Raw genomic sequence first — 13,152 nt, 5'->3', positions numbered from 1 at the left:
CAAACTACTGGTGCTGGGTGCTGTTCTAATGGAAACCTGTGGGTTTTAACGTGTTTGCTGAGCACTTCTACCAATAGGGATGAAACAATGATCATGGAGTGAGACTTCTTTCCTATTAACTGCCAGGATATAGATGAGATGGACTGCCTATTATGGCACTTGGATTCTTTTGTTGTCTAAAGCCTAAAGTTATTTTCAAATTTTTGTTTTCTCTTATCAAATTTATGTAACAATCACTTTTAAAATGAAATCATTATGAATACTGCAGCATAAATGTTTCCATAGAGCAGATAAAAAGTGTTTAATCACATCAGCAAGACTTCAGCTGGTCCCAAGTGTCAAATAGCATCATTAATTGGCAAGCTTGTAACCAAATTCTTACATTATCTCACAATAGATTGAGCTATCAGGGATGTTCTTACCCCATGTCTTATTGGAGTACATACCTTTATCTTTTAAAGAAAAGCAAAAAGCTTTAGGTTTTTTTTTTTAAATTTCATCAAGACATAAGAGTGTGTATTCTTTATTTCACCCATCTAACTTATTGTTTAGAACCACTCCAGTATTCTCACAGAAGAAAATATAAATTCCATACATTTTTTTTCTTCTAATTCAATTATTTTTGAACACCACTGAACTAGTACAGTAAAAATACATGGTCCCAAAAGCAAAACTTGCAATGCACTTTGTTTGAGTTACAGCAGTAGTTAAAATATTTGTATTAAATACATTGACCCTTTCAGTAATTGCATAGACTTACAATGACACCAGCATTAATTTTCTGAACAATTAAAGCATCATTAGGGGTCCTTTGCTGCAATCTGATAAATGACATTTGTTTGCATGGTACTGAAATATTTTTGGATGTACAAGATTATTATTTAAATAGAAAAAGGAGTATGTTTGCTCAGGTTTTATTAATTTCTTCCCATAGATACACATGGACAATTATTTTGTCTTCATTTTCAGGTAGAAGAAAAAATATACCATAGTTAAGCCCCTATAACACTGCCTTAGAATCTCCATCATTTGAAAGGTTGGAAACTATAGTTAAAGTGTATTCTATGCAACAATTAAACTCCAATTTTACTGTCATTTATTTTTAATGTTTGAATTTCCATAGAGGCAAAGCACCTTAAGAGCAAATTGAGCCTCTAAGCAGGATAATTAAAACATAGGTTTAGAACTGCTGGAGTCCTAGGCAGACTTTGGAATTTCTGTAGATTCCTACAACATCATTCTAAATTGTTTCATTAACACTGGTATCAAACAAGACTTCAGTATAATTTCCGAACTTCTAAGTTTGAGCTTTTAGGTAGACATTTAATGTAATACACTGTAAAAATTTAATACTGGATTTTCAGTATGTCTGTGGGATTTGGTTCCACATGGGAGGATAGCTAATAAGTCTGGATGTTAATTCTGATATAACCATAGAATATCTTGAGTTGGAAGGGACCCACAAGGATCATCAAGTCCAACTCTCAAAGCTCCTCTCATTTAGGTCCTAGTGTGATCTAAATGCAGGCTTCCATTTAATCATAGCATCAGAACAAATATTTTATTTCAAAAGTTTGGCCAGGGTTTTGAACAGTCTGTGGGGTTTTCTGTCTTCAAAGCAAACACACAGAGATTTTATAAACAGATTCTTATAGTTTATACTCACTAATACCTGCATTTGTGTATCCTTCTTCTGTTCGTGAGCAGCTATTTAGTGCAACGAGCGTGGAGTTGGCTGAACACATAAAACACTGAGAGCTGACAGGGTTTTTCCAATTTGGAAACTTGGAAAAATATAATTGCATCATCTCCCATTGTGCTCCCATGTGTAACTTGCTTAAATGTCATTTCATGCTGCAGGCTCTCCCTCTTCCCTTCCCCATAAACCTCGTTCACCCTGCACTCAGCCGTCATGATCGCGCTGCCTGGGCCCGGAGCGCACGGCGTTCCGGGGGGATTCCGAAGCAGGCCCTGCCGATCATTGACCTGGCTATTGTTGTTTGTGATACTTACCGGTAAACTTCCGCAATCGATCCAGCATGAGCCCGCCTAGCTCCTGGGAATGCAAAGCTGAAACACTGCACTTAATCTTGAGGCTGGCTCTCTCTCCCTGCTCTGCTGCTAAACCGGGTAGTTGGCCTACTTGATGCGGCATTATTGCTGCAGAGGTCAGGTGTGAGCCGGCTTGGCAAGCGCTGATGAATGGCTGCTTGTGATGGAGCACCTCTCCTGCCCAACCAGAGACATTTCATAATGATGGACCATAACTGTGCGCACAAAAAACCTTGTAGCTTGGTTGTGAGCTCATATAGTGACAGCTAAAGAAGGCAATGTGTTAGTTGGGAACAACTATTTGGGAAAAAAGAATGAATGAGGAATGTGAGGTCTTATTAAAAGTTAAAGAAACCTTCCCCTTTATTACAAAATTGTAGGAGTCGTTGTAAATAGATATATTTTCCTGCCATTCTACTTGCATTGGTTCCTCTTTTCCTTGTATGTTAAAAAAAAAAATCACAGAATCACAGGCCTTCAAGATTATTTCTTAACACAAATTATCTCTTCAGGAACTTACTTTATTTGAACGTGTTCTCCAGTGCAAGGTATTAAATTTTGTTTGAAACTGATAATATGGGATGACACTGGGTGCTCATCTAGCAAAAATTAAGTTTCTCTTCTTTAGAAAAGAGAGGAATCTTTGTGAATGAAACAAATGGCAGAAAAGCTCACCTTAATGCTGGGGAGAGCTTTCCATGAGGTTTCTTCTTTAATAAGAAAAAGCTGCAGTGACCGAATAATAATTTCTTGATTTATCTAGTGTGTTAGCCTTTGATTCCGATGTCTGTCTCTTACAGACATTGATTACAACATCCAAACAAAACCCAAACAGCTCACCCATACAACGTGTGGCACTAGCTCACCACTAAAGCCACAGGCCAGCAAGAGCTCTGAAATAGACACACTGCTCCGTTCCACAGCTGGTTCAAAGTCAGAGTATCATGTTTATGGATCCAGATATTCATAACTATGGAATCACTTCTTACAGGTGTAAAACACTTCTGAAAACCCAAAGAGGAATATCTGTGTATTGTGATTTAAGATACATTAACTAGCCTTAAGCAGCTGTTGCAAAGTCTGTAGTGAGGAGGACCTGAAAGCTGGTAGGACAAGTCCAACACCCTTTGTGTTCAAAACTTCCCCTTAGCCTGTGTTCAAAACCACCCCTTTGTCGACAAACATCACTCTTGAGAAAAATATGTGTTCTGTCTTAGAAATTCCAATCCTGCAAGCTGATGCTTTGCAGTAAAAAATTCAGCTGTATTCAGTGAAGTGTCCAATTGAACCCTAAAGCTTTTCCATTGTGGGTGTCGCACATGTTTGAAAACTGCTCTGTAGAAGGGAAGAGTTTTGCTCCAAACCTCTGCCTGTTTCCTAAACTAGTCCAATATGCAAGCCTCAACACTCTTTCTAAAGACAAATTCAGTGCTGAGATTTTTAAAATAGTATTTGCATGATGTTAGTACTTATCTGGCCATGTGTCATTGGTTGCTTTGTGATAATCAACACAAGGTTCCCCAGAATGTTTCATTGTCTTTTCTTTTCCTCATCCCTAACATATGGAGATGAGATTCTCACTCGACAGTTACATTTTATTATAGAACATCAACATTTATAAAAATATAGATTTATGGGCAGGTAAGTGTTGGAAGGCAGAGTTAGCTGATGAGAATTGAAACTACCCAAACAAGGCCAGTTGGTTTTAACTGAGTGTAAGTCACATTATTCCTGGTCATCACTGGGCTTAAAAGTGGTGAGTTTCTGGCATGAAAAGAGTCCTAGAGTGTGACTTGCTGTGATAGTGATTGTGCTGAAACCTCTAGTGCTTGGCTATTTGGTCTTGCTGTATTGCATGGAGTTGTACATGGATTTTGCAAAAAAAAGCCTCTTTTGTATATGCAAGCAGCTCCAAACTACTGCTCTTGATTTTCACAAAGAGCAGCTAGATGCAGTGAGGGATTTTTGTCTCCTGCTGGTTCCATTTTCTTGTACAAAGGCAGTGCAGATTAGGAGGTAAGCCAGTGTGTTAAGTCACTCTAGGCAGCCTCAGAGGAATGAGTTCTAACTTTGTAACCTGGTAGCGTAAGCTGATGTGATTTTACAGGTACAGGGTCAGAAAAATTAGTTTGGACCAGGAAAGGAATAATTTACAAGAAATAATATGGAGGAAGCTGCTAATTTAGCAGCCCCTTGTAGTCTCTCATTGCTTGTTCCTTCTACTGCAGTGCTTCCCCTCACTTGCCATAGTTACTCTGAAATGTCTGAAAATTATCTCTTGCAAAAATTTAATTCACTTTCATAAAAAAAACCCCATCCTGCAAAGAGAGTGGATGGTTTTGTAAAGGAGAACCCACTTATTTTCTTATCGAAATACTTTTTTTCTTGGTTATGACTGTGGCAGGAAGCAACAGCACGAGGTCAGTGTGGAAATCTGCAAATGGTCCAAGGTACAAGGGGGAGCTGAGACATGGCTTTGTGCTCAGGTCTTTCCCACTGTGCTGGGACTCTGGTGTCCAGCAGCAACAGCTGCAGGCTTTAGACATGATGGCATTACTGAAGAGCTCTAAATTGTATTCTGAGAGCTAAAGCACCAACATGGGAGAGGGCAGAGCTCGCGTTTGCAACTGGTAAAAGAAGTGGAAGGGTGTAATGATCAAGGATGCAGGAAGCAGATACAGTCCTTAGGGTGGATTAAAGAGACCCAATTGTAGTGAAACTAAGTATTAAAAAATTTAGCTAAGTGTAAGGTCTATTAGGTTAGGCAGCAATTGTAAAAAGAAAAAAATCACTACAGCCCCATTTCTGAGATTTTTAAAAACTGTGCAAGTCAAAAGACCAGAAAATATACTATAGATAGCATAATATAATGATAGGAGGATAGATTTACTCCAACAGGCCTATTTAATTTCTAATTCCTCCGAGTCACTTAAGCTATTTATGCTTAATTTTACATAGTTATGACTACAGAGTATAATCATCCAAATTGCAATAAAATCCTTATTACAGATTAATAAAAAAAAGAATGATGTCGCATTTTGCTTCAGTGAGCTAACATGCCTCAGAAATGAATGACAGTCTGTGCTGCTGGGGCAGAAGCAGGGTCATCAGTGATACACTTAAGTAATGTCAAGTCCTACACAATTGTAATCCTGTATTTTGTTTTTCCAGAAGTAAAAGCCAGAAAGTAGATGATTTTGAGTGCTGTAAAACTATGAACTACAGTACATACTCCAGAGCTCCTTCCCATTTGGTTCTTAACCCATGAGGATGTGATACCCTGGCTTTGGCTTGTATTTGGGCTGGTAGCCTTAGCCACAGGTCTTGAGTTGTGGGGTACTATTTCTGTCTTGTCCCTGTGAGTGTTGGGTCACATTTGCTGCTGGAGTGGAGGCAGTGACCAGGAACCCCTTGCTTTGCTCCCTCGGTAGGCAGGGATGTGATGAGTGCCTGCGATGTGCCAAAATTCCCAGGCCAGAGAAGGAGAAGGGGAAAAGGAGGCTATGGGCCCATCTCCCCAAGTGGGATGGGGAAGATACTTGGTTCCAGTATTGTAAAACCAATTTGAACATCAGTATTTCATTTGCCCTTTCTCTAACACAACCACTACAAACTCTTTGGAGTTATGTTTACAGCTATTTGCAGAGAATTATCCTGATTACTTTTGCATTGGTGCCTGGCTCTGACATTTGGTGCCCATCTCATGGAGGTTTTGTGGGGTTCTCTCCCTGCCCTTCCCTACCCCCCTGAAACGATGTTCTGAGTTTTCTATAAGCAAGAATGAACTTAGCATGGCAAAAGATGCTCTGAATTTTTGCCAAGAGTTGTTTTGATGTTTGCACCTGTGACATAGCATATTTTTAATTTCTATCTAGCCAATCGTACTGATATACAACTTGTATCATCCTGTGAATGGTCATTAAACTCAGGGCTAGGACACCTGATTTTGACAGAGAGAATTTTGGGCACAATAAATGTAAGTTGATTAGGAAACATTTTTATTCGTCACATTTATTTCAATTAGAATGGAAAGTGATGTGAAATCCCTATTTTACAAAAAAAAAAAAAGCCATTACCTACTAATGGGTTAAAAATAAACAGAAGCCTTCATATAAAAAAAAAGGCAAAAGAAACCGAGAGAAACGGTAATGACAGTTTTGAAGTATCCAGTACCTGTTGTGACAGGAATAACAAATTAATTGGGACTATAACGGATTCTTTGTAAAGGTGAAGTAAACACACTTGACTGTATATTTTTCACCATCAGTTAAGTCTCAATTGGTTCTAAAAATAAACAGAAGACATTGAACAGTTTTAATGGATTTTGACACCTAGGTATTATGCTGTCACTCCAGTATAAATGAATCATAACTTTAGACTGCGCCAAGGAATTACTACACATTTGGAGAAAATTTATGGTGCACCGGGCTTTGAATCATGATGTGATATCAAAACTAAAGTCACAAGAGGAAAAAAGTCTGGCATAAATTATTATTTACCCAAGCCACACATGCCCATGTGAACGCAACAAGTATGGTTTGCAGGGTTAGTTAGAAATGCCACTATAATTTCTAGGTGTTAACACCTCTCTGAGTGGCTGTTCTGGCAGAGCTCCCGGGGAGCTGCATCCAGAGGGGAACGGAGCACAGATGCTGGGCAAACCACTGCCGCTGCCAGATGTTTGTTGCTTCTCAGAATTTGACCTAATTAAGAGTTTACCAATGAAGAGGTTAAAAAAAAAGAATTTCAGCATTTGACTTTGCAGTTATGTTAGGCTTAAATTTACTTCTTTTAATATCTAATGCAGGACTTGAAGATGATTAATTTCTTACTTTGAGGTCAAAGAGACTGAACTTTTTGTGGCTGTGAACATCTGAAAAGTGATGGGTTGCTGGGTCCAAGTCGACCATCTAATTTGTGGTCATATAGGTAGGCAAGCCTTAAAATATATAGACACACATACAATATTTGCAGAGTCCTTCTCTTGTAATTTATTTGAAAACACAATAGTCTGTGCACTTGCTTAGACAATGAAAGCATGCTTTTAATACTCCCAAAGAAAACAGGTATAGATAGGTATTCTTCATTTCTTAGCAGGCTCAGTTGTGTTCAGTGGACAGTTGTGTAGTTGTGGTTTTGTAAGTCCTCATCAGAATTATCCTGTTTTTAAAAACACTTTTTTTTTTCAAAGCACAGATAGGTGGTTGTAAATATCCAATCTATAGTATTTTTACAGCTTTCTCAACAGTTCCTCCTGTTTTTGAAGATCTTCTGAACTCATCTTTCCTAGCATTTTCCCTTAAAACTTGACTGCTTCTTCAGAGGTTATTATAAAATACTACAAAGAAGATATCCAATTTTTAAGACCCTATTAAGCAAAAAGGAGCAAATCCAAAAAAGGCTATAAGCAGACAGAGAAGAGGTTTCGTCCAGAAATCCATAGGGTATCGGTTTATAAAGCTTTCACACATTCTGGCTGTAATGCTTTACAAAAGTGGATTGATTCACTATTTTTGACCTACTGGGAGGCTAATCATTCGTTTAATGACTTTGGTAATCTTCCCTTCAAGCAGTGGTGGGGGTGCTGAACTCGCTGCTGATGGCCGTAAGGCTCGAGGTCAAATCCTTAACTGATACAAATACTCCGTCCTTCACTGAGCCAAGCCTGGCAGTGCTGGCTGACTGCCTCTCTCTTCTGCTCTTGGCTTTGTTTTCCAGGCTCCATCCAGACGTTGCCCTTGTGCAATCTGGTGCCAGGGTGCATGGGCATCCATCACCCCGCTCCACAGCGTTTTGCCTACAGAACCAAGAAACTTCCAAGATGTGCCATGTGACTGTAGCTGTAAAAAGTGTCCTGTTTCTGCAGCTGCCACTGCTTCTTGCTGTAGCTATTAATCTTGTAGAAGAGACCCGTGTGATGTTTGAAAGCAACTTTGTATCATCTTTTATTAACGAGGTTAGCGCTGAATGGCTGTCACCAGGAGAAGAGCTATGCAAACAACACGAGGGGTTTGCCCTGTTGCTGGACTGGTGGGGGAAGAAATGGGGAAAGAGAAGACAGATGGGTTTGTTCCCTGAGAAACAGAAGGAAGGAGCATCCACTATTAAAAAGTCTAAGATTTTTTTTCCTCCAGTTTAAGATAACTTGATGTAAGTTATTCTTTCTTCCTTTGCCTGATCTATGTTTCCAAGTAATTTTTAAAATGGGAAAAGCCACTTCCTACAAAGGGCAGTGTAAGGATGCAGTTTTGATTTTGCTACAAGGAAATGGCACCACTGGCGTTATTGTGCCCCAAAACTCACTTCGGTGGCCAGCTTCATGCACTGACCCTGCCCATTTTCTCTTAAAAAGAGTCCTGACAGCTGATCACTCTCGCCTGTTCCCCAGCTGTCACTAAGCTCCTCAAATGCTTTTCAGGAGGGGTAAAGGAAGCTGTCTGTGAAGTGTTCCCTGTGAGACATGGTGTTTCCCAGGGCTGATGCTGGCCAGGGTGTGTCCACCTCCCACTCCTGCCTGTCGAGAGAAGTCATAACAAAATCTTAAAATGCTCAGTCTTCTGTAAGTACGTTTTAACCCACCTGCCAGGGTCTAGTGGATAGTTCTAAAATGTGCAGCAGGTATAATGGATTGGTGAATAAACACTTTCATGATACCCACCTCCTTCCCCCAAAACTGCTGCCAAAGCTTTGCCAAGCAGTGGTAGCTGCACACAGCTCTCCCTTGGAATCTTCAAAGGTGGAAAGCCTCATCTAATCAGAAATATGCACGTGTATATGAAATATACAATATTCTAATCTGGGTTGTTATGGGAGAAACTGCAACCCACTGTGAGCATAGTCTCCTCCCTGGTGGCAGCTGGTGTGTGAAAAGCATGTGGAGAAAAACATGGGGAGGATATTTACTGTGTGCGTGCTGTGTGGATTTTAATGCTTCCTCAACCTGTAAAGGGAATCTTCCTGGGCAAAGTGGGAGGCCTATGCTGAGCATCCTGAACTGGGGTTGTTGGCAGGACTGCTTTAAGATTCCCGAGTTTATCTGATGCTAACAGCATCCATCCTGACAGGGATACTGCAGAGTGGGTGTTGGCATCCAAACATTTTTTTAGTTGAGTTGTGAGCAAAAGTACTGGTACCTGAGAAACTTCAAGCACATTCATTTTTGTAGCTTATCCAACCAGCGTGAAATGAAGAGGTGGAAGATACGCAAGATATCATGACTTATTTCCCCCTTTGCTTGTTTCTAGTATGTGTAAATGACATTTTAAAATATTAAAAAATGTTCACCTTGAGTTTATAATACTGTCATTTAATTGTGTCTTAGTTCCTCTGAAATTATGCTAATTTCAATTTTTTAATACAATTAATTTTATAAAGGTTTAAAAGCTTATTTCCCTGTAAAGGACCCCAAAGCATTCTTACAGTACCATTACTTTGAAGTTTCTAATTTTAGGTCTTTTTCACTTTATGTTTATTTGCAGTGTGGCAGCATTTCTTTTTTCATTGAGTACATTACTTAGGCATTATCAATTAATTCTGCATGGATGTATCAGTCTAACAGGTACATTTCTCTGATAATAGAGATAAACTATTAAGATATTTATCTTATGGGTTTTTTCCTTAAAGGGACTATTCTAAAATTTTCCTTCTGGTGTTCTGCAAACTCCTAAGGTATTTTGTTTTCATAAATTATGAAAGGAAAATGTCACAAGCTATCACTGTTTCTGTGCTCTGCCTTTGCTGACAGCTGTATGATGCTCATTCAGTGCAGCAGATTGGGAGCTGAAAGTTTCATCAATAAATATGACTCTGATGGCTTCATGTCAACGGTCAAGGTAATGGCCTTTTATTACCCTGGAAACACACTTCCACAAGGAGTGTGTATGTTTTTCTTAAATTCTTCTGAGGAGACTTTTTTTTTTACTTTTGCATACAATTTTAGTCATTGTCCTTCATAACTGATATATAAGGCATTTTAATTAAAGAAGAATAATATACTAATTTTTATTTATTACTGCGTGCTGAGGCAGAAAGAAATTAAGTGAATGTTGAATTGTCTTATTGTAAACTTTGTGATGACTGTAGAAGTATTTTAGAGTATTTTGAGATCTATGAAAATAGAAAGGGAAATATGCAACTGACCTATTTTAAAAAGTACAAAATGTAGCACTGAGAGTGTTTCAGTGTTAAAAATCATAGAGCAGCTTTATTCTGCACTAATTGGATGAGACATAATTTTGTGTTTCATTGAATTTTTTACTTACTATTATTATGGTTAAAAATATTAATTTTTAAATGGAATTTTCCAGTCCATTGTACTAGTGAAGAAAATGATTGTAACACATGTATATACTGCCAGGAATAGTATGCATCCATTTGAGAAAGAAATGGGCATTATAATATTTCAAGTTTTCTCTGCTCTTTTGCATATTAAATACTTTCTAATATTTAAAATGTTTTTGCAAGTTTTAACTTTCCTCAGAGCTTTGTAAAGTGGTCTAGTATTTATATTTATTGTTAATTAAATTAAATTTTAGTAACAAGCTTAGATAGGTTTCTCTATCTGGCTACTTTGATGGTAATCAGTATTTGGCCCTCAAATACTAACCTGTAAATAAAAATCTAGGGAAAAAAGATACTTACCTCTACAAAAATATTTCTCGTTCAATGACTGTACTATGGTTTTATATTTTATCCAAGAGTTTTAACTTACATTTATAAGATTTTTTAGAATATCTATCTGGTTTTAATAGGTATATGATTTTCAATCATATCTGATTTGCACAAATTTCTTATTAAAACATATATTCCACATGACAGAAGACCAGCAGATTTTGGTGAATTTCCGCATATCTGGAAGAACTGACAGCTGCCAATAAATTAACATATTAGTGAAACTACTACTGGGAGATACTGCTTTGGCCCTAATAACGTGAAGAATGTGGCCTCTTTTCATGTAAAAACTGTGTTCATTTGGGCTTTTTTTTTTAAACTTTTCTGCATGGGGTTTTAGCTTCCATCCATGTCAAAGCATTTTGTAGACTTTCTTTAATAGAAACAATATTAAAATCAAGCTGGAATTCCTTTCAGGCATTTGAGGAATAAAATAATCTGTACAACATCCATGAAAAGGAGATAATTTTTATTATGTGTCTTAGCCTTATCTGGTAGGACAGTAGTTCCTTTGATATAGTTTGCATCTGGTGAATCCTGCTGTTTCTAAAACAATGTTTTAAATTGTGGCACCCAACTGGTGCTGAGAAAATAGGACATCCGAAGTGCTGTAGGTGTTGGGCACAGTCCCATTGTTCCTGTTGGAAAAGTGGCCACCAAACCCTCCTGGCAGAGGGGATGCTCTGCTTGCAGAGGTCCTGGGAGCTCCAGCCAAACTGAGGGATCAGCTGCCCTGCCCAAGCTGTACCACAGATATGTAGGTCTCTGCCAGGAGGGCTGCACAGAAACTCTGTGAAGAATTGGAAAGTACTAATTAAAAGTTATGTTACCAGCAACATGCTGACTCTGGGCACTTAATTGAATTGGTGTGAACTGCTGAGGTGGGAAAGAGGATCAGGATTAGGTGATGTGGCCCTGATCTGCAGCAGAGACTTGTCCTTGTTTTGGCAGTGCAGGATCAGGCTTCCTTCTCCTCTGCTGATGGTAGAACTGAAAACTTAAAATTCCAATCCTTGCGTGCTAGACAGCTTCAAAAAAGTAGAGATATGAAGCAAATAAAGCAACATTTTACTGAAAGTTCATTCATCAAAAAGCTGCATATTTTGAAAAGGGTAAAAGTACTACTAGACCCATCAGGGATAAGTAAAGGCTATATACTATAGATTATTTTAATCCCCTTGCTAGATATAAAAGGGATAATTACATATTTGTGGTTGAAGCCATGTGGTGGAAAAATCAATACAACTTTTTTGTATGACACTTCATTAGTGTGAAAAATTTTAAAAGCTGAAAAGAACTGCCTTGCAATTAAATGCCTCTGCTATTTCAGATTCAGTAATGGGTTTGTATTATTATCTAGTTTATTTGAAATAGTGGTTGCACTATAGCAGTAATTGGAAAACATTGATTATGCACTTGTATATAGAAAACCTGGCAAATCATTACAGGGTATAGCAACAGTTAGTTAGCCTTACTAATGAAGCACTAATTGCTGTAAGTAGGTTAACATGTTAGTGAAACTACAGGGAGATAGAGCTTTGAAATCTTTTGTCTGTTCAGTGTTATGTATTTTTAAAAAAATCTTATTTTAAGAAATCTCATTTTGCAAACACAAACCACAAGAATCTCTTGATGCTATATTTGGAATAATTTTGTAGATTTGGTTTGTGGTTTTTTTTTTTTTTCATTTAGAGAGTCTAGCATACTTTAGTCATATTTATGCTACTCCAATCAACATGGTGACTTTAATGTATGTAAATGGCTAGCTGGAGTGAAAGGCTGGCTCGATTGATTACCTTATTCTAATGCAATTATGTCATCCATGCTATATGCCTCTTGAACAATTTTTTTTTTAATTAGACTGTTCTATGTTTGATGAGGTAGTAGCTAAACTGCTATATGACTACTTGGGATACCATTTAAAAAAACCCCAAACCTTCACTTTCTGAAAACCTGAAGGCCCCAAATCTCTCTAGTAAAATGTAGTAGAAATAGAAATGGATTATTTTATTATATTATTGCTATTGACTAAGAAAGACATATTACAATTTCTTTAATTGATCGTGCTACATTAATACATTTTGCAAGCTTTTGAATCAGGAGTAGCTTGAACTTCACTGCTGCTATCTGCTTAAGAACATGTCTTTAAGGTGTGGTTTAATGAAGGGCAGGAGGGATGAAATCCCAACCCTTCCTGAAATCCAGGGCATTTCCTGGCCATCCTCCTCACAACCCTGCCCTCCAGGCGAGGGTTGCACAGCAGCTCTCCCACGTGGTGAGGTGATCTCTGACCCGACCCCAGAGCAAGGGGAGTCAATGACTTCCCACCGCCCTTCCCTTGGTCTCCCCCAGACTCCTCCTCAGGAAGGTGAATGCAGGGTTTGGCTGCATGGGGCAGGTTGCAGAAGCCTCTGCAGCTTTGCCTCTGCC

This window comes from Corvus cornix, chromosome 7 (assembly GCF_000738735.6).
Source record: "Corvus cornix cornix isolate S_Up_H32 chromosome 7, ASM73873v5, whole genome shotgun sequence".
Classification (NCBI taxonomy): Eukaryota; Metazoa; Chordata; class Aves; order Passeriformes; family Corvidae; genus Corvus; species Corvus cornix.
The sequence above is the reverse complement of the archived record's forward strand: the minus strand, read 5'-3'. Positions refer to the sequence as shown.